The sequence below is a fragment of the Pinus tabuliformis genome, chromosome 1_1 (assembly GCF_031772625.1).
Source record: "Pinus tabuliformis cultivar Carrire ecotype Pingquan chromosome 1_1, CPIR1, whole genome shotgun sequence".
In the NCBI taxonomy this organism is placed as follows: domain Eukaryota; kingdom Viridiplantae; phylum Streptophyta; class Pinopsida; order Pinales; family Pinaceae; genus Pinus; species Pinus tabuliformis.
In genome coordinates this window covers 436,038,882-436,059,137 of record NC_142297.1, presented here as the reverse complement: position 1 = coordinate 436,059,137, position 20,256 = coordinate 436,038,882, and the positions used below count along the sequence as shown (strand labels likewise).

The 20,256-nt window shown below is 32.2% G+C and overlaps 1 pseudogene; it reads right to left on the bottom strand.

Moving 5' to 3' along the window:
- Positions 1 to 1,736: 1,736 nt before the first annotated feature.
- Positions 1,737 to 2,497, bottom strand: LOC149213592 (uncharacterized; annotated as a pseudogene).
- Positions 2,498 to 20,256: the final 17,759 nt, after the last annotated feature.

The following is a 20,256-nucleotide window of genomic DNA, read 5'->3' as shown; positions in this document are numbered from 1 at the left end:
TGTTGGCCTCTTCATCACCCCCTGGTTCCCGGACTTTGATGCCAACACCATGGTTGTTTTGACGACACTAGTTTGGGTAAGGCTGCATAACCTCCCATTGCATTTTTGGCACCGAAAACCATTAACAGCCATTGGGAACTCTTTAGGAAAACATCTTAAAACAGATGAAGACAGAGCTATGCGGGGAATATTCACATATGCCAGAATATGTGTAGAGGTGGACCTAAGTCAAGGACTGCGAGATCACATCACATTGAATTTCAATAATTCACTGTGGACGCAAAATCTTGACTACGAGAACACGACTTTCAGATGTTGTAGATGCTTGCAGACAGGGCACCTGCAATACGCATGTCCATTGACTAGTAGGGAGCCAAAAGGGAACAAGAAACAACAAAAAAAACCAAAAGGTTGGCAGCATACGGAACCACTGGAGGAGGAGGCACTGAACACAGAACCCACAGATGTACAAATGAGACAGGGGAAAGAGCCTAATGAAGGCATTGAGAAGCCCAATTTGGAGACACATAGCTTGGTACAGCAGCAAGATTTACAATTGGAAATAAGCGGAGCCAAAAGAGCACTTAGCCCAGAAGGATCGGACTCAGATAAAGAACAACCAGCATACACAGAGGAAAACCAACTTGTTGTAATTGATCCTACTATCAGCACTGGAGTCTGGCGCAAAGTAGAAAAGAAAAAAGGCAGGAAAACATAGGCCTGCTAACATTTACTATTATATCTGTTTGTCTTCCTGTCATCTCAGGAACTGTCTTTTTGCCATTTTGTGCTTTTATTTCTGTCTGCTGCCTGATATTACAGGTTCAGCCATTTGCATATGCTATAAGCATCTACAAAATGTAATTTTATCAACATGAATAAAATTACGATTTTTTCCTAGGGGAAAAAAAATAATATTTAATTAATATAATATTATATATTAGTACTATATTATATTATATTATATTATATTATATAGTTAATACTAATTAGCTAACTATATAATATAATATATATAATCATTACTATAATATTTTTATATATGTAAGAGATATTAAAACGATTATAATATATTTAAATGTAAATTTTCATAACTATTTATATTGTAGATCGATGCTTTAACTTACAATATAGTTAATATATATTTTTATTAATTAAATTAATATATATTTATAATTAATATTATGAAATATATATTAGCAAATCTCATCAAGTTAGTCTTGTATTCATTTGACATAGGATTTTGTATAGCTATGCTCTTGTTGCAACATGCACTAGTGATTAAGGGATTTGAACACTAAACACCTCCTTACACTATTTTTTTACAAAACAATTACTAATTAAACTACCACTAAAACTTATGTTACATATAATATTATTAAATCATACTTTATTTACATTACTTTATATATAACATTAATAAATCTAGTTATACTTTATTTACAATATTTTATATCTAATATTACTAAATCTTATCTCTTTATATATTGGCATACTCTAAAAAAAAGACTTTTGAGTCAAAATTAGGCCAAACAATAAGACTATGTTCAAATGAATTATGCCAAAAAAAATTGCTTGCATGTATTTTTTTTCTTATGGAAACCTGTTACACCAATTTATTTTGAGATAGTCAACTACTATCCACAAATACATTGGCTCATATAAATTCCATAGAGTGTGACCTAACATATTAAACTTAAAATTTAATTCTTTAGAAACTATAAAATTTTACACTTTTAATGAAATAAAAACAAATTAACTCCGAAGAAATTATGATATAACCTAAAGAAAAGCAGGTCTAATACGAACTTTCCTTGTCCTTGAACTTTTATGTAATCAACATCCAGAGCCTCCAACTCCAATACAGACGACATTTCTTGAGACTACGACTTCTCTATTGGTAATAATTCACTACATTTGTTAACGTTTTGGTTTTTATTAGTCTTGGTAGCAACAAGGGTAGAAGTTGGCGGGGCCCCCTTCTTTCTCTGCGTGAATCGAGCCTCTCGACGATGTACGTTTCAAGCGCCGAGGTGGGAGTACTGGAATGATATTCGTCGAGTTGCTAGATCCGACTATGGCAGTCGGAAAGCTGGCTACTAGATGTGGTTGAGGAGATTTCAGAGGAGCCGGTGGAAAAGTTGGGGTTGGAAGTAAGTGGATAAGCTAAACCGGTGTGGGCCTGACGGCGCTTGAAGGACTTGCAAACAATTTCAAGGGGGAAGTTGAGAATGGCATTGAAACCTCTCATGGCGAAGGAAGCCTGATCGTAAGCCATGGCCACCTCCTCTCCCGTTTCAAACGTTCCCAACCATACATGGACTCCATGCCTCGTCAAATCCCTTATCTCCACCACATATTTTCCCCATAGATGCTTCCTCACTCCTCTATAATGCATTTCACTCGCTTTCGAGATTGAGAGTTGTAAATCTGAAGCCATAGGCACACTCGAATTTCAATTGTAGCTTGCGCATGAGCTTGAGTGTCGACTCCAATGTTTCAATTATAGTTGACACATTTCTCATTAGGGATATGGGAAACATCTTTTGGCTCGAGAAAATGGAAATAAAGTGGGACTATTCATTTATGTTGGGCGGGACTACCCAATTTGAATTCAAAATTTTGGGCGGCACTTACTAATTTGAAATGTTGGATGGGAACTGGGGCATTGAATGAATGTACGTGGACGTATTGAATGAAGGGTTGAAGTCCAAGCAGTGCAGTCAGATAAATAAAGTTGCAATGATAGAGCTGCAGGAGTCGAGCTGTGAACACTACCGGAGAAACCATGCCAGAGTCGATCTGTGACCGTTGTCAGAGAAACCATGATGATGCATGGACATGTATGTTAATATTTTCATGCACTAAGCCAATCATTGGCTTAGTGACTTGTTTTTAAGAGTTTCCTATAGATACAATGGTCGATGTACCTTGTAATAAAAGAGTGAATCAATTTAATGTACCTTGTAATAAAAGAGTCAATTTAATGTTCATTATTAAATGTTTTATCCAAATATAGTAATGGAATGTTAATTTTATGTTCTAAGTTTGTATTATTTGATTCATTTTTATTGGAAATCAATGATGAGATGATTGTCCATGATAATGCATTCTAAGTAGAGCTATGGAATCGAGTTGAGGAACCAAATTTTTATGGACATGATGTGGAGCTTGAAGAAAGCATGGTGTTCTCTAAGCACAATCTACAATGTCGTAAATAAAAGAAGTTATCAAGAATGCACATCCCACCCCACTAAGTGTCAAAGAAACAAAATGGCTGAAGTGGTACAAAGCTATTGCAGCCAAAAAAATTTGCCACATACAAGCAACTACACACCATAGCTCTATTTGATAGATTTTATCACATTATTCTCGTACACCGAAAGAGGATAACATTCCTAAAATTTCTTTACAAAGAAAACATAAATGAGGTTACACTTATTGATAACTTTTCATTATTTCACGTATTGATTGGTTCATGAGGTTTCTTGGAATGAGCTACCCTAAACATTTCAATGATTTGTCACACAAATTTGACATTTAATATAGAATTTTGATATTACAATGTCTAGTGTGTTACATGAGTACCATTCTATAATGTTATGATTCACTATTAGGGGTTGTCATGTTATAGTTGGTCATTTAATACAATTATTATATTTATTTCATTTTCTATTCATTAATGCTTTAAGAGCTTAAAAAAAGTTGTGTTATAACACAATTATTATATTTTTTTATTTTCTATTCATTAATGCTTTAAGAGCTTAAAAAAAGTTGTGTTATAACACAATTATTATATTTTTTTATTTTCTATTCATTAATGCTTTAAGAGCTTAAAAAAATAGTGTTATAGTGGGTCATTTTACACAATTATTATATTTTTTTCATTTTCTATTCATTAATGCTTTAAGAGCTTTAAAAAAGTAGTGTGGCATTTATTTTGTTGTTATGTGAGTTTAGTAGATTGCTTTGTGTTTTGATTAAATCATTTTTATTATTATTTAAGAATGGCCTACTAACTTATTTTTAGTTACGAAGAATGATGTTCTTATTATATTTCTTAAATAAATCATGATATTTTAATATTGGCATTATTAAGTGTAGATATTATCGAAAATATTTATGTTTAATGAAATAAATTAGTGATTATTTTTATCAAATTATAATATATATATTTTTGTTAGAGTTCAATCAACTTTTTTACTAAGTCATATTATGATAGGTCAATTTCTTTTTTAATTAAGTAATTCCTCACATCATAAGTAGGGAAAAGTGATCATTTTATTACCAGATTGATTTGACTATTTTGTTACAAACACCGCTCTTGAATTCTTATTATTAAACCATTCTATTTCTAAGTATAATTCTAAGGTTGGTGTATGCTTTAGGTAGGTTGAGTATTACTCATACACAATAATATTGTTTATGGTTTTACATGTAATCCTTGCACAAAAGTACATTTGGTATGAAACTATAGAGTATTTAGTAAATATTGGCTTAGTATTCTTTGAACACAAATAAATGAATGATTATTTTTATCAAGTTACAATATGTTTTTTTGTTATAGTTCAACCAACATTTTTATTAATTCATATCATGATAGGTCGATTCCTTTCTTAATTAAGTAATTCCTCACACGATAAGTAGGGAAAAATGATCATTTTATTACTTGACTATTTTGTTACAAACACCTCCTTTGAGTTCTTATTATTAAAACATTCTATTTCTAAGTATAATTCTAAGGCTCATGTATGCTTTAGGTAGTTTGAGTATTACCCATACACAATGATATTATTTATGGAACATAATGATATTTTTTATGTTGCTACATATAATCTTTGCATGAAAGTACATTTTGCATGAAACTTTGTATGAAACTATAAGGAACTTAGTAAATATTGGCTTAGTATTCTTTTTTTAATTAATCATTTTGTTACTATTTAAGAATGAAATAGCACCCAATGCTAGTGTTATCGACTACATAGATCCTAAGTTTATTCATTGTAGCCTATTCTAAAATAAGACTAATTCAAAACATGTTTCTTTACTAATTCACATCATGATATGTCGACAAGTTTCTTTAGATGAGCATATTTATTTTCATATTTGTTATAATTAAATTGTTTAGTTATTAAATAATTCACAACATGTTTTTTTACTAAATTATAGCATGATAGGTTAATGGGTTCCTTTACATGAAACTAATTATGTTCATGCTTCTTCTAATTAAATAGTGAGGTTCTTTTGTTATCCTTATCTATCATATTAAAGAAGGTAATTAATAATATTTGGGTTTTGGAAATTGTCTTGTCATGTGAGCTTTTATCTAATTGTAAACAATGGAAGAATCTAATTATAATTTGATAAAAATATTTAGAAACTTCTTATATTCCATTTACAAGTATAAAATGAGATGTTGGCAATGTTTAAGGATAAATATAGAATGTTGTACACCTGAAATAGCAAGGGATATAATTTTTTATGTACATTATATATTTGTAAGCACTGAGGTGTACCATCTTGCACATAAGTTAGGCTATAATGAACCATATAAACTAATGTGTGAATCAACTTCAACATTAGTGGTTAGTATGTCTAGATGAGCCAATTTAGTCTCCAAGGCATCTCTTGTGATATATTCCAAGAATTATTATTTGAGTAGCTTGCTTAAAATGGATACCATATCTCATATACTTTGCAATTGCAAAAAATACAAAATGCGCAATAAATTGAAGGCATGCACTTATGGGTTTTTATGTAGAACTTTTGAAATGTATTTCAGTAAAGCTCCTTAAGCATTTATCGGAATACTTAGTTCTAGCATTATCCCTTTTTATACTACTTAACATTTATGATTGGCAAGTCAAAAAACCCCTCAAATGCTTCATCATTACTGCACTACTATTGATTCTAATTTCAACAAAAAAATTATTTCATTTTGTAAAAATATGTGAACCAATAGCCTTGTTTAACTCCTTAATCACTCATTTCCTATCATGTTCATTTATGAGACTACAAGATCATGCTTTTCCTCTTCATCCACTTCACCAATTGTCACAACATTTCTCTCACCTTCAAAAGTATTGAAGTTGCGTAATAATGTTAGTGACGATACAAAGTGTTATAATAATTATGACAATTTTATAGAATCTAGTAATAATGTTGGCCCCATCACAAGAGAAATAAGTGGCACACTAGGGCTGTCAAATGGGACATTCCCTTAATGTACATATATCTCTTCATAACATGTTGGCACATATTTCCCTCATTTGCACACAAGAGGTTGCAAAAGACCATCTTTGATCAGAGATTAAACATAGTCTACAGCATATATGGCTATTTATATTGTGACTTGATTCTCATAACCTTAGGGTTGGTAAGGTCATAAAGGGCACTAATGTCTAGGATGTTAAGCGCACTCTCTCATGAAATTTTATGTGTGTGTTTTGCTACAACATTTTGAGAAAAATTGTTGGATTTCATGAACATTTCAAACCAATAGAAAGAGAATACTTATAATATAAGTAGGCTAACAATTCAATCTATTTTGTAGGAAGGGGCATTTTAAATTAACATAAAATTGATTGCAAAATTAATATATAATTATTTTTAATTGATTTTTAAATAAATCCATGGTCAAAAAAATATGGAATTACCATTGAACAATTACCTCTATAAAAATCTATCATTTTTTATGATCATGTTATGACTTTGTGGAAGAATATGTTTCCTTCATTGATTCTCGGAAACCCATATACCTACAATGTTTCACATAACATATGAACATATATAATAATAACATATAAACATATATAATAATATTGACTAAATCACTAGTAATCATAAACAATCATTGCAATGGATTTACTCACTTTATTGTAAACCATCATTGCAATGGATTTACTCACTGTATTGTAAACAATCATTGCAATGGATTTACTCACTCTATTGTAGCTCCCACTGATATTTGAAATAGTTAATGAAATCAATTTACTAAAAGAAACTTTCAAATAACTCACTAATTCATTTGTGGAATCCTTGATTGGAAATTAAAAACACATTATGTTACGTAGAAAATTGGACATCTTCTATATATCTTTTGGTATCCCAAATGTTCTTGGTCAACCTTTTCGTACAACATCGATGAGTATGCTAGATGTAGATAATTATTGGGCAATTGAACACATCATTGTGTATGGACACTATTTAGGTTAAATAAAACAAACAATAAATAAACAATAAAATGAAGAGAGCAAAAAAAACTAACATATATGCACACCTTATGGATTTTCCCAAGGGCATTTTCAGCCAGAAAAGAAAAGATGAAGGCTTCCATGTCACAATCGTTTCAAACATTGATTTCTCTTTTTGTTTATCCAACCGACATGAATACTACTTTGACGTGTGTCAAAAGCAAGAAAGGTGTAAAAAGGATATTCCCAAAGATAATATTTCTTGAATATAATGTTATAGAAAATAATGCTAGTGTGGTAAACAATTCCATGAGAAACAATTATTTCATTTCATAATTATATATTTTAAAAGAATAATATTAGTTTGGTAAATAATTCCACTATGTAATATCTTATTGTAGAAGAATAACATTGGCTTAGAACATAAGGTGAATAGAAACCAAAATACCTTGTATTTATTTGTAGAAAAAATCAAATCCATCTCTAATAAGTTACTCTATTTGCAATCTCATCATTATCTCTAGTGTGAATGGACCTTGATTTAGTTGGAACACTTCCACCTCTTTCTTTTTCACTTAATATTAGACACTAAAGGAGTCATCCTTGTGAATTTGATATTGCACAATGTAAGTGATTATGTGTTTTTTTTAATAAGAATGCATCCCTCTTTGTTGGGAGAAAATTGTTCTAGATTTTTTATGGAAGAAGCATTTTAATATGCTTATCATGTATCTTAGTTAGAGGAACAACAACAAGCAAGAGAGATCCAACCCAATGTTTTAGATGTTTCAATATATGCATACAATTATGGGATCATTGGCATGTGGAGGTGGGTGGGATCAATGTGATTTTGGTAAGGAAAACCATTTTTGTCTACATATCAAGAATATATGTAAATGTTGCCCACGAGGCTCTGAATTAATGGAAAATTGGTATATTGTTAAGGAATTCCTTGTGAAGGGTTACCATTTTAAATCCAATGTAGGCTAGTTGACCAAAAAAAAAATACTAGATGTAAATTATGAGGATCATGTGTATTCGATATTAAGCAATTTTAATAATGTAATGCAATTGGAATCCTCTTTTCCTTATCTCTTGATTAGTATGCTTCACCAAATCTTTAAAAGCACATCTACAATCCTTTGGTCATAAGGGAACCATATCTTCAAATCATAAAAGAATGGTTTAAATGATATTTCTTAAATAACACAATATATAATATAGGTTTCCATGGAACAATGAGAATGAAAAAAAATGAATTTCAATATATCTCTTTTTATAATTTCAACATTTTACATATTACATGCATTACATAAAAAATAATTATATTTTTCTAATTAAGAAGTGGATATGTTTCTTGCTAATTACATAAAAAAAAATATAAATTTCTAGATCTTCACTTAAAAGGAAAACACCATTTGCATGGGATTATAGGTTTTGAACCAAAAGATAATATTATTTGGATTTCAAAAATTATTCAAACAAAGTCAAACTTGAATTGTAATGCCTAAATTTTTACAAACAACCAAGCAATCAAATTAAACATAGAATTACCATTTAAATGCAGATACATACTTGGATATCCCATTTGAAGTCGATCTCGGGCCGACGTTGCTCTGAATCTACTCCTACTACCAAACCGACCAAATCCTCCTTGCCTATTTCAGATCAACCTATCCAATTACTAAATCCATAAGACTTCGAAATTGAAGAATTTTGGCCCCGTGCCCAAAACCCCAAGAACAATGCTCAAATCTTGATTTCACAGTTAATTCAACCCACATATTCCCTCTTCCACTATGACTCTACATCTATTACACTCACCATTTCCATGGAAAATTTTCCCTTTTCAACTTTCCTCCCAAAGGTTCTATATTTCCCCTCCTTTTGAAATCTTCCCCAACTGTCCTTGTATATACTCATGCTTGGCAGTAGTTGTTATCTCCATGATTTTTCATTGGATACTTCCACCACATTCCATGGTGAAACTTCAACGTTGTGCATTGACATGTGCAGTTGGGTTTAATTATATGATGTGGGTTTACATCAAGGTATTTTTTAAGGATTTAAATATTTTCCTATATATAGTATTGTAGGCGACTATTTTGGTTTGAAAATTCATACATATAGAATGTAGGCAAATATTCAATAAAAAACATGTAGTTTACTATTAAAATTAGTAATTTTTTCACGAATATCATCCATTTAATCATATATATGTAAATAATAGGCGAATTTTTAACCGAATTGGTGAACATTTTTTACCAGAAAATGTCTGAAAAGTAGCCTAGTTGCAAAATTTCTAACCAAATTGACATCCAAGAACTATGGGTCAAAGAATATGGAGATGAAAAAGTTTTAGAGAATTGTTGGACCTCAACATACATAACATTTAGCATTCTCATTGATATGTGATGGTACAATAATTCACTCACTATTTGGATACAAGATGGTATTCAAGATTTGCGAACCCTATTGAAATCAGTAAACATTCGTCCACTCAATTAAGTAGCTTGGTCTACAATACTAATTCTATGTGTAATTCCATTTAATAATATGAACATCAAACACTTACTTTAACATGCGAAAAGAACCCTACATTAGATTGACACAAATTCTATGCTAAATTCCATTTATCACCATTACTATTAAAAAATCTCCATGCCATGTTAATGTAACTCAACTACAAAACTTGCATCTCTCCCTAATACAAATTAAATTTCAGATATTTCTCTCCTTGAAATATCAATAACACATTTAGAATTAGTGCATACCAATAAGTAAATTTCATATATCTTTCTGCTTCAGATATCAATAACACATTTAGAATTAGTGCATGCCAATAAGAAACACCAAACTAATAATTACCAAATGTTACATTAAGAATTCTCAATTATGAAATGCCACAACATCCTCAGCTTCATTAACACCCATCAATGTTGAAACTGTATGAGAATGAGGCTTTGTCATAGATAATTAAAAATTAAGAATATGTTAACGAATTTAATAAAATTGTTTCGGCTAACATAAAGTCTTCCATCCTTATAACTATAGATAATAAAAGCTATATTGTAATCCATTTAAACTTCCTGATTTTATATTGGTTAACAAATTATAAATTTATTTACAAATTTTAATATTATTTTTAAAAATATTAACTTTTAATTATATTATAAAAATATATTATCGATCGATTATTTTATTAAATGAATACATTCATAAAATTATTTTTATATAGTTTGCGTAATTTTATTAAATTAAATAAAGAATGTGAACTGCCAGCCTGGCCATACACTTCCTCATAAACACGCATAGCTCAGATGTGGCCCTTCCATTTGCGTTCGTTGTTATAGCTCAGAAGTCTAAAATTACCTTTCAATTATAACATCTATAGACATCGCTCTTATCAATGAGATGGAAATTCCCATAATACTAGGGATCTAAATAACCGGCCCCAGCGGTGCAATATAAATGCTACCCATAATACTAGGGATCTAAATAACCGGCCCTAGCGGTGCAATATAAATGCTACAGGTTTATATATATATAGTGAGAAAAATTATTATAATTAAATTATAAATTTGTAATGATGATATTTATTTGTGAGTGTAGGTTGATTCATTATTATGATTGAAAGAAAATTATACTATTTTAAATTATTTTATTAGTGACTTTTAAAAAATAAATTTGGGTTTTTGTTAAATACTTCTAAATCTTAAACCCTTAACTTTTTTCTTTATATCTTCAAAAATAAACTCTTAATTTATATACTTAATTAATTCTATTGAAAATATCTTTATCTTAATTCTATTCAAAATATCTTTATCTTAGTTTCAAATTTTAAAAAATAAATAATATAAAAGTAAATTTCACATTAAACTTACATATATATTATACTTGTATTTTTAGAAAGATAAAAAAAGGGTATATATATTTATGGGACCAAAAAAAATCTATAATAAGAATCTCTCTCCACATTGTGAATTCAAATTCACATATAATTAGTTTAATATATAATAAATTAATTTGGAACAACGAGTTTGAAGTGTCATATAAGGTATTTTAATTATTAGTTATATTTGATGTTAAATTTATTTTGTAAGTAATTTTATTATTATTTAATTTGGAAAATATTTATAAAATAAAATTATTTAATTATTTTTAATTTTTTTTATTAACAAACTTATTGTAAAATCAAATTGATTTAACAAATTACAAATTATTGTAAAATAGTATATAATAATATAAAAAATATTTTAATTGTAAGATTCATGGAAAATTTTAGGGGCTAATGTTCGCCCAGTGGGCTAATTTTCCATGATTTTTCCACAAAAAATATTCGCCAATTTCCAATTTTATAAAAGACGATTCGCCCAAATTTTAGAATATAAAATTATTTTACCTTAAAAATCACCAACATTGTATAGAGGCTATATATAAAATCATTATAAATTTGAATAATTTTACAAATATATCAATAAACATTTTATAGTTAGCATATTAGGGATTAGTGAGATTCGCCAATGTTTTTAAACTTCAAGAAATTTTTCCATCCTTAAAATTTTCCTTGGTAAGATTGTTACATTTAATTGTGCTAAATGTATTATGTAATTGAGTTTATCTTTTTATTTAATTTGAAAAAGATTTATGATATTTTTTTTCCATTTAATTTTCTAATAAAATATGGTTTTTTATTTAATTAACAAAATTATTACGTCTAAATTATAAATATTTATAAATTTATCATATTTTTTAAGCCAACTTCTTCACCTTGTTATAAAATATTTGTGTTTTTTCTACAAACCATTACTATTTAAAATCTTAGACTCTAAACCTATTTCCTTATCTTTTAAAAAATCAACTCTTAACTTATACACATAATTAATTTTATTCCACATATATATATATATATATATATATATATATATATATATAACATTAAAAATCAACTCTTAACTTATACACATAATTAATTTTATTCCAAATATCTTTATCTTATTTCCAAATTTAACATATATATATATATATATCACATTAAACTTACGTATATATTACACTTCTATTTTTAGAAAGATAAAAAAAAAGTGTATATATATTTATGAGGCCAAATAGAAATCTAAAAATGGATATTATATGAATCTCTCTCCACGTTGTGAATTCAAATTCACATATAATTAGTTTAATATATTATAAACTAATTTGGAACAACGAGTTTGAAGCGTCATATAAGGTATTTTAATTATTAGTTGTATTTAATTATTAGTTATATTCGATGTTAAATTTATTTTGTACTTATTTTTTTTATTTAATTTGTAAAATATTTATAATTTTTTTTTATATTTTCTTATTTATTAGATTTAAGTCTAAATTATAGGTATTCGAAAATTATATATATATATATTCAAATTGATTTAACAAATTACTAATAATAATATAAGAAGTATTTTAATAATATAAAAAATATTTTAATTATCTTAAATTTGAAGTATCATATAAAGTATTTTAATTATAATATTGTTAAATTTGATTGTGCATAAATTTATTTTGTAATTGAGTTTATCTTTTTATTTAATTTGAAAAGGGTTTATGGTATTTTTTTTCATTTAATTATCTAATAAAATATGATCTTTTTACTTAATTAACAAAATTATTATGTCTAAATTATAGGTATTTATAAATTTATTTTATTCTCTCTTCTTAGCCAACTTCTTCACCTTGTCATAAAATCTTTGTGTTTTTTCTACAAACCATTGTTATCTAAGCACATGAAATATTGGTGTACTCTTCCCAATTGTAAATTGAATCCATTTCACAATACTTAGAGATAGAATGCCCCCTTTCATGAGCATGTTGGTAGATCAATGTTTCTCTCCCTTTTAATATTTGGTTTCTTACTTGCAATTTATCTCTCTATGTATCTCAATATCAAACTATTAGCACCTTATCAAAATAATTAAAAATTACACGTCCACAAACAAATATTGGAGAGTTATTTGTAGGATAGTCATACAAAGGCATGTCAGAACCTACACAAAGTGTTTAGCATCATGAAAAAAAATGGAAAATTACACGTCTATGGACATGTTGAGAGAACAATTTGTAGGACATGAATGTTGAGGCATGTTAGAGATCATGTTATATGCTTTAAATCTTAATATAAAATTACAAAAAAGATGCAAAGGATAGTATAGAAATTATCCACTCTTTATTAATATCAAAACTTTTAGGGTAGGGTAACACCTTACAATTAATCATTCTATGGAAGGAAGCTACCCCTTTGCACTTGTCTCTTTGATCGGGAAACCTCGTAATGATCTATGATTCAATTACAATAATCTTCCATGTATCTCAGAAGGAGTTCTGCATCGTTTTTATAATTACAAAGAGAACTCTAATAATAATAACCTCTTATCTACCTAGTGGACCATCTTTAATGAGGCCCCATTACATTTATTCAATACTAGCTAACATAGTTTGTCTTATTTAATAATATGGTAGACTTAGTCCACCTTACATTGAATGGTATCCATTATTAGTACTCCATTATGGGCCCTTTAGCCCCCTCATTGTACCTGTAACACCCTCCTCCCACTTCTACCCAAGTAACCATGTCAACTGGGGTAAACATGAGACGAGAGGCTACTATGATCAGATTCAACCTCCTATGTGACCTTAAGGAAGTGGAATCGATGGAACATCACACATAGTCACCCAACATCAGCAGCATAACCCTCAGGAGACATGTCAGCCACTCAGACAGTCTGTCCCTGGATCCCACTGATGTTCTGGATCTCTTAGGCCATAGTCGCTCTCATGCTATGGGCAAGGGAGCGACTAGAGACCCAAATTCGCTCTCACAGGCTTGCCTGCCAGTGACCAGACACTAAAGTTACCAGTTCTGTGCCAGCAACCCCAGGATTTAAGCCACTTTTTCAGGCCCAGTGCCCAAGTCACTTCCCGGAATGGAGTGATAGCTTGAAATCATTAAAAGTACAAGGAAACAATGATGCAAAAGCAATAATCTGAACAAGACCATAACTAGACCCCTACTAGCCATGATAGGTATTTCGTCAAACATATCATCAACATGTAACCTACAGGTGTAAACAACATAATTAATCATAGGGATCTCATACTTATATGAGAATCACTATGAACCATTTTTCCCTCATGTCATTTGTTGCATTATCATCTATTACGTTGTAGACACATTATCCATTCATGTACAAGTAAAAACGTACTGAGAGCCATACATAGTTGTTGTCATAACATACATTATATAACTAGCATAATAGGAACAGAAATACCATAAACATATTAGCCATCAAAATCCACATATACATCAATACATTTACACATGAAAATCAAGGGAATGAATTTTTCATTAATGAATGCAATGAACCAACTGATGGGACTACCACGTTCCACTCGACCATAGATTGGTTGAGCCAAGTCTCTCTTCAGCTAATCACCCCGTGCAATATTCCAAGAATGAATGTGGGACTCATAGAACACATCAAAAACACCAACAAGCATGGATGCCACAGGAGTTATCCACCTACACCGTGAGGAATTTGAGTGCATCCTAGTCTCTCAGGATTTACAACAATCCATTGTTTGATCCAAGGATCACTAGACCCTACACCGAGACATACTCTCCAAGCTTTACCATGCATCCCATCTCAGGACCACTAGGCCCAACGGAGAGAAAATCCACCTCTTGGCTTTACCATATATCTCGTCATTCACCGACAAGGATTCTTAGGCCCACCGAGGCACACAATCTGGCTTTACCGCAACCCATAGTCTGGTTTAGGGATTACTAGGCCAGTGGCTTCATGATCCACAATCCGACTCAGGGACCACTTAGACCATGTGTTTTTCAATTCGGAGATCCACCCCACTCAGCTTCGAATCCAATCAGGCCATCCCACATAAACCGAATGTGAGAACCCATCTCATCAAAGCTATCAGGAAATGGCAAGGCTAGGCTGAAAATATTGTCACACCTGGAAAAACCCATGCCATGGTATAAAAGAATCACATGCAATTCCATGCATGCCAAATCTAGCAAGGAAAATACACATGCAATTCGATACCTGCAATGAAGCCTGTTGTAGCTGCTTGATCCTACCTTTCCTTGCTTGATATTTGCTTCCTCTTTCCTTTCTTGCTCCAAGAAACTCTAAGTGTCCAAGAGTATGAGAGAGAGAGAATAATCAGAGAGCTCCAACATTGAACTGACAAAAGGTCACCAACTAATCCTCAGAAGCCTTTTTATGGATGATGCCTCTATTTCTTCATTTTCCTCCTCACATGCAACTTGTGACCTTTCACCTCCTTTTTATCCTAATTTCCATTATTTTCATAAATAAATGTGCCAAAAATGTCATTTTTCCTTTCCAACACCTTAGCCATTTCCTTTGTCAATTTCCTTAGCCATAAACAACCAAATAAACACCCCGTAGGATGTCTTGCCCAACATTCAGCTTGGAATAAGTGTCCCATCGACCATGGTTATTGTTTTTAAATTTTATTAAATGGAATTTTCACCAGGGTTGTTACAAAACCCTCCCCCTTGGGGGACACCGTCCTCAGTGTTCAATCACACATATACCTCAACAACCTACTGAAAGAAGACATAATGCTCATAGAGCTTTATAACACAGCTCATTGCAATATTTACAATGAAATACCTTCTCAATAGAAAAACATTATGACAACATGACAACATACTGCATAGTGGAGCTTTATAATACAACTCATTACGGTATTTACAATGATCATCCTTCTGATTACAATCCCATATGACATCATAACATCATGATAACATAACCATATGATATCATAGTAACATGACAACAAAATCATAATAACATGACACCCATACCACATGGTGGAGCTTTATAACATAGCTCATGGCGGTATTTACATCTATATACATATGTACATATAACAACATCACCAAAAATATATACCAAAAACATATACCAAAATATATACTAAACACCATATCTAAGCCTATATCAAAACATCATATCAAAGCATATATCAAAACATCATATCAAATCATATACCAAAACACCATATCAAAGCATATATCAAACCACCATAAAGCATATACCAAACCACCATAAAGCATATACCATACTACCATAAAGCATATACCAAACCACCATATTGAAGTTGCTTTGCCTCAACCAACAAACAAGGAAGGATACATAGCCCGCATATGATCTGCCATCTCTTGTGTAGCTTCAATGGGCCCAAAGTGCTTCCATTGCACTTTAACTTGCTCGATTGCTTGGTTCCGGAGCGTGGGCAGCTTTTTTCTACAATATACACTGAGGCTCCAACTAGAATTCTCCATCTAGTTCCACCTGCAATACAGACTAGTCAATCACATGATCAACATCCTTAACATACTTCTTAAGCAAAGAGACATGGAAAATATCATGGACTTTCACTGTCGAAGGTAGTGCAAATCAATAGGCTACTGGCCCAATCCTCTCAACAATGCTGAAGGGTCCACAAAACCATGGTGCCATCTTGGCACATGATCCAATCTACAAGGAGCTCTTCTTCGGTTTAATGTGCAAGTACACTTGTTCCCCAACCTGGAACTCCTTGAACATCTTGTTCCTATCTGCATAACTCTTCTACCTATCTTGTGTTGCTTTTAGATTCTTCTTGATCACCGACATTTCTTGTTCCATGTCTACCAACATATCTAGTCCAATCAATACCCTGCTAACCGGATCACTTCAATTGATGGGAGTGTTACAACTTTTTCCATACAATGCTTCAAATGGACTCATCCTCAGTGACTCCTGATAACTGTTGTTATATGCGAACTCTACCAAAGGGATATACTCTTCCCATTTCCACTGATGATGCATCACATACATCCTAAACATGTCCTCCAATATCATGTTGACACTCTCTGTCTATCCATCTGTCTGCGGATGATAAGTTGTGCTGAAGGCCAACACTATGCCCAAACCTGCAAATAACTCCTTCCAAAACTTGGAAGTGAAAAATGCATCCCTGTTTGACAAAATCTTCTTTGGAACACCATGTAATCTGACTACATCTTTGATGAACAATTGTGCTACATCGCTAGTTGAGAATGTAGACTTAAGTGGAATGAAGTGTGCAACCTTTGTTAACCTATCCACAATGACCATGATGGAATTATGTTGCTCTACTATCTTAGGCAACCCTATGATGAAATCCATAGAAATGACCTCCCATTTCCACTCTGGAATCGTGATCGAATGTAGCAGTCCACCTAGATGTTTACATTCTACTTTCACTCGCTGAAAATCGAAACACCTCGCCACAGACTCTGCTACATCCCTCTTTAGATTCAGCCAATAGTAGAATCTATTCACCGTTGTCAGTGTCTTCTGATAACCTCAGTGACCTTAATATGGTTGTGCGTGAAACTCCCTTAGTATCACCTTGTTGAGCTCACTGTTATCCGATACATATATCCTATCTTGGAACTTGACCAATCCATATGTCGTAAGATAATAATCCATACCCTGTGCACCTGCACCTGCACCTATACCTGTACCACTACTTGTACATGTACTATCACCTGTACCTAGCTGCAACTTGTGCACAATCTCCATATACCTAACATCTTGATGACCTACCTTCAAGATCCTATCCTGTAAGTTTGTCCCATAGGAGCTCATAGCTACCAAGTGATGTACCTGTACCTATCTACTAAGAGCATCTGCCACCATGTTCTCTTTACCTTTGATGTATCTAATCTCGAAATCAAACTCACTGGTTGTGACCAACCATCTAGTCTGCCTGGCATTTAGATTCAGTTGGTCAAAAAAATACCTCAACCCAATGTGATCACTCATAAGTACAAACCTCCTGCCAAGAAGATAGTGTCTCCACGTCTTCAATGTATGTATGATCACTACCAACTAAATATCATGTGTTGGGTAGTTTTGCTCATGCTTGCTTAGCTTTCGGGACTCATAACATACCACCTGTAAATCATGCATAAGGACTCCACCAAGCCCTCTCTTGCAAGCATCTGTGCATACCACAAACTCTTTGTCCAAATATGGATGCAACAAACTATTCATCAAACACATGAATGTAACTGGAGGATTAGTTAAGCCAAATGGAACAACAAAAAACTCTTAATTCCCATACCTGGTCTTGAATGCAGTCTTGTAAATGTCTTCCTCTTTGATGTGTACATGATGGTATCTGGATCTCAAGTCAATCTTCAAGAATATTATTGCTCCCTTTAGCTAATCGAACAAGTCATCAATCCTCGAAAAAGGGTACCTATTATTGATAGTCACTTTATTCAACTTCCTGTAGTAAATGCATAATCTGAGAGTATCATCTTTCTTCCTCACAAACAAAATCGATGCGCCCCAAGGTGATATTCTTGGCCTAATGTATCCCTTGTCAAACATTTCCTTCAGCCCAACTTTAATTCAACCAACTCAGGTGTGCTCATCCTGTAAGGTGCTTTTGATGTTGGAGCTTCCCCTAACACTAACTCAATAGAAAATTCTACTTCCCTATGAGATGGAAACTCTATAATGTCCTTAGGAAATACATCCTGAAATTGATACAAAACTGGGTACTTGTTCAACACATCTACATCCTCAACCTACTTACCCTTATCACTAGAAATGTGTACTACAAATAGCTTGCACCCTTTCCTACAAGTATGCTTTTCTTTCATAAATGTCACCATCTTAACTGATGTGGCTTTCTTCTTACCCTGTAAGACTCTTGGTTCTACAAAGATACAACCAATCCATGCCCAATAACATACTGTATGAACCCAACACTAATAAATTCAAATGTGTTGCGTTAGGCATACCATTTAAGTCAAATGTGCAAGCTCTTACCCAATGATGAACTCGCTTCTTTACACCTGTAGCCAACTGCACTAACCAAGACTCTGCATGCAATTCCTTATCCAAAACATGCTTATCCACCAAGTCAGGACTAACATAGCTATAATTATATCTAGGGTCAATCAAAATAGAAATAACTTGATCACAAAGCTTACTGTCCATCTCAATGGATGATGCTTGGTGTTTTGCCTGCTTGTTGTCCACTGCTGCATAGATATGTGGAATACTTTGACCAACATCCCCAACAGTTTGTGCCTCCTGTGCACTATATATATGAGACCTTCCACCCAGATGTTGCGGACAATCTCTCCTATTGTGATCCTCACCACATGTCCAACACTTCAACCGATCAGTGCCCTCACCTCTATTTTGTTGCTGCTATTGTGACCCATGTCCCTGTTTAGCTGCATTAAATCTCTTTTGCGGTGCCATATTTTCATTCCCATCTACATTTTGAGGCCTTGTTCTCTTAGGATTTCATTTACCTCTACCTTTTTCTTTTCCCTTCCATCCATGCTGAGATTCATTCTTACGCTTTGACTACTCATAGAAATGCTTCAATTTCCCAATGACTTCCTCAAGTGACCAAGGCTCATCATACTCAATCTGATCTCTAAATGCTAATGGAAAACCACTAATAAATCTCTAAACTTTAGCCTTCTCATTAGTAAGATATGGTACATACCTCAATAGCTAAAAAAACTTGGTCGTGTACTCTTCATCTATCATTGATCCCATCTTTAGTTCATAGAGTTCTTTAGCCTTACTATCGTAGTACCTCTCTAGAAAGTATTTCTTCCTAAAAATCCTCTTGAACTCCCGCCAACTCAAGTCATATGTCCTGATGTCTCTAACCTGCTTAACATCTTCCCACCAGATGTCTGCTTTACCTTTCAAGATGAAGATAGCTATTATGGCCTTCATGTTATCTGTGTACTCATGCAACTCAAAGAATTTGTTCATCCCAAGTATCCAAGCCTCTGCCTCTACTGGCTTCTTCACATCTCCATTAAAAGTAGGTGGTTTTGATTTCTTGAATTCATTTGAAATTATCCCCTATCATTCCTCCTATAAGGATGATAGCAATGATGATCATGATGTCTATCAGAACCAGAACTAGAATAGTACATGTACTCATTTCCCCTCCTATCTAGAGT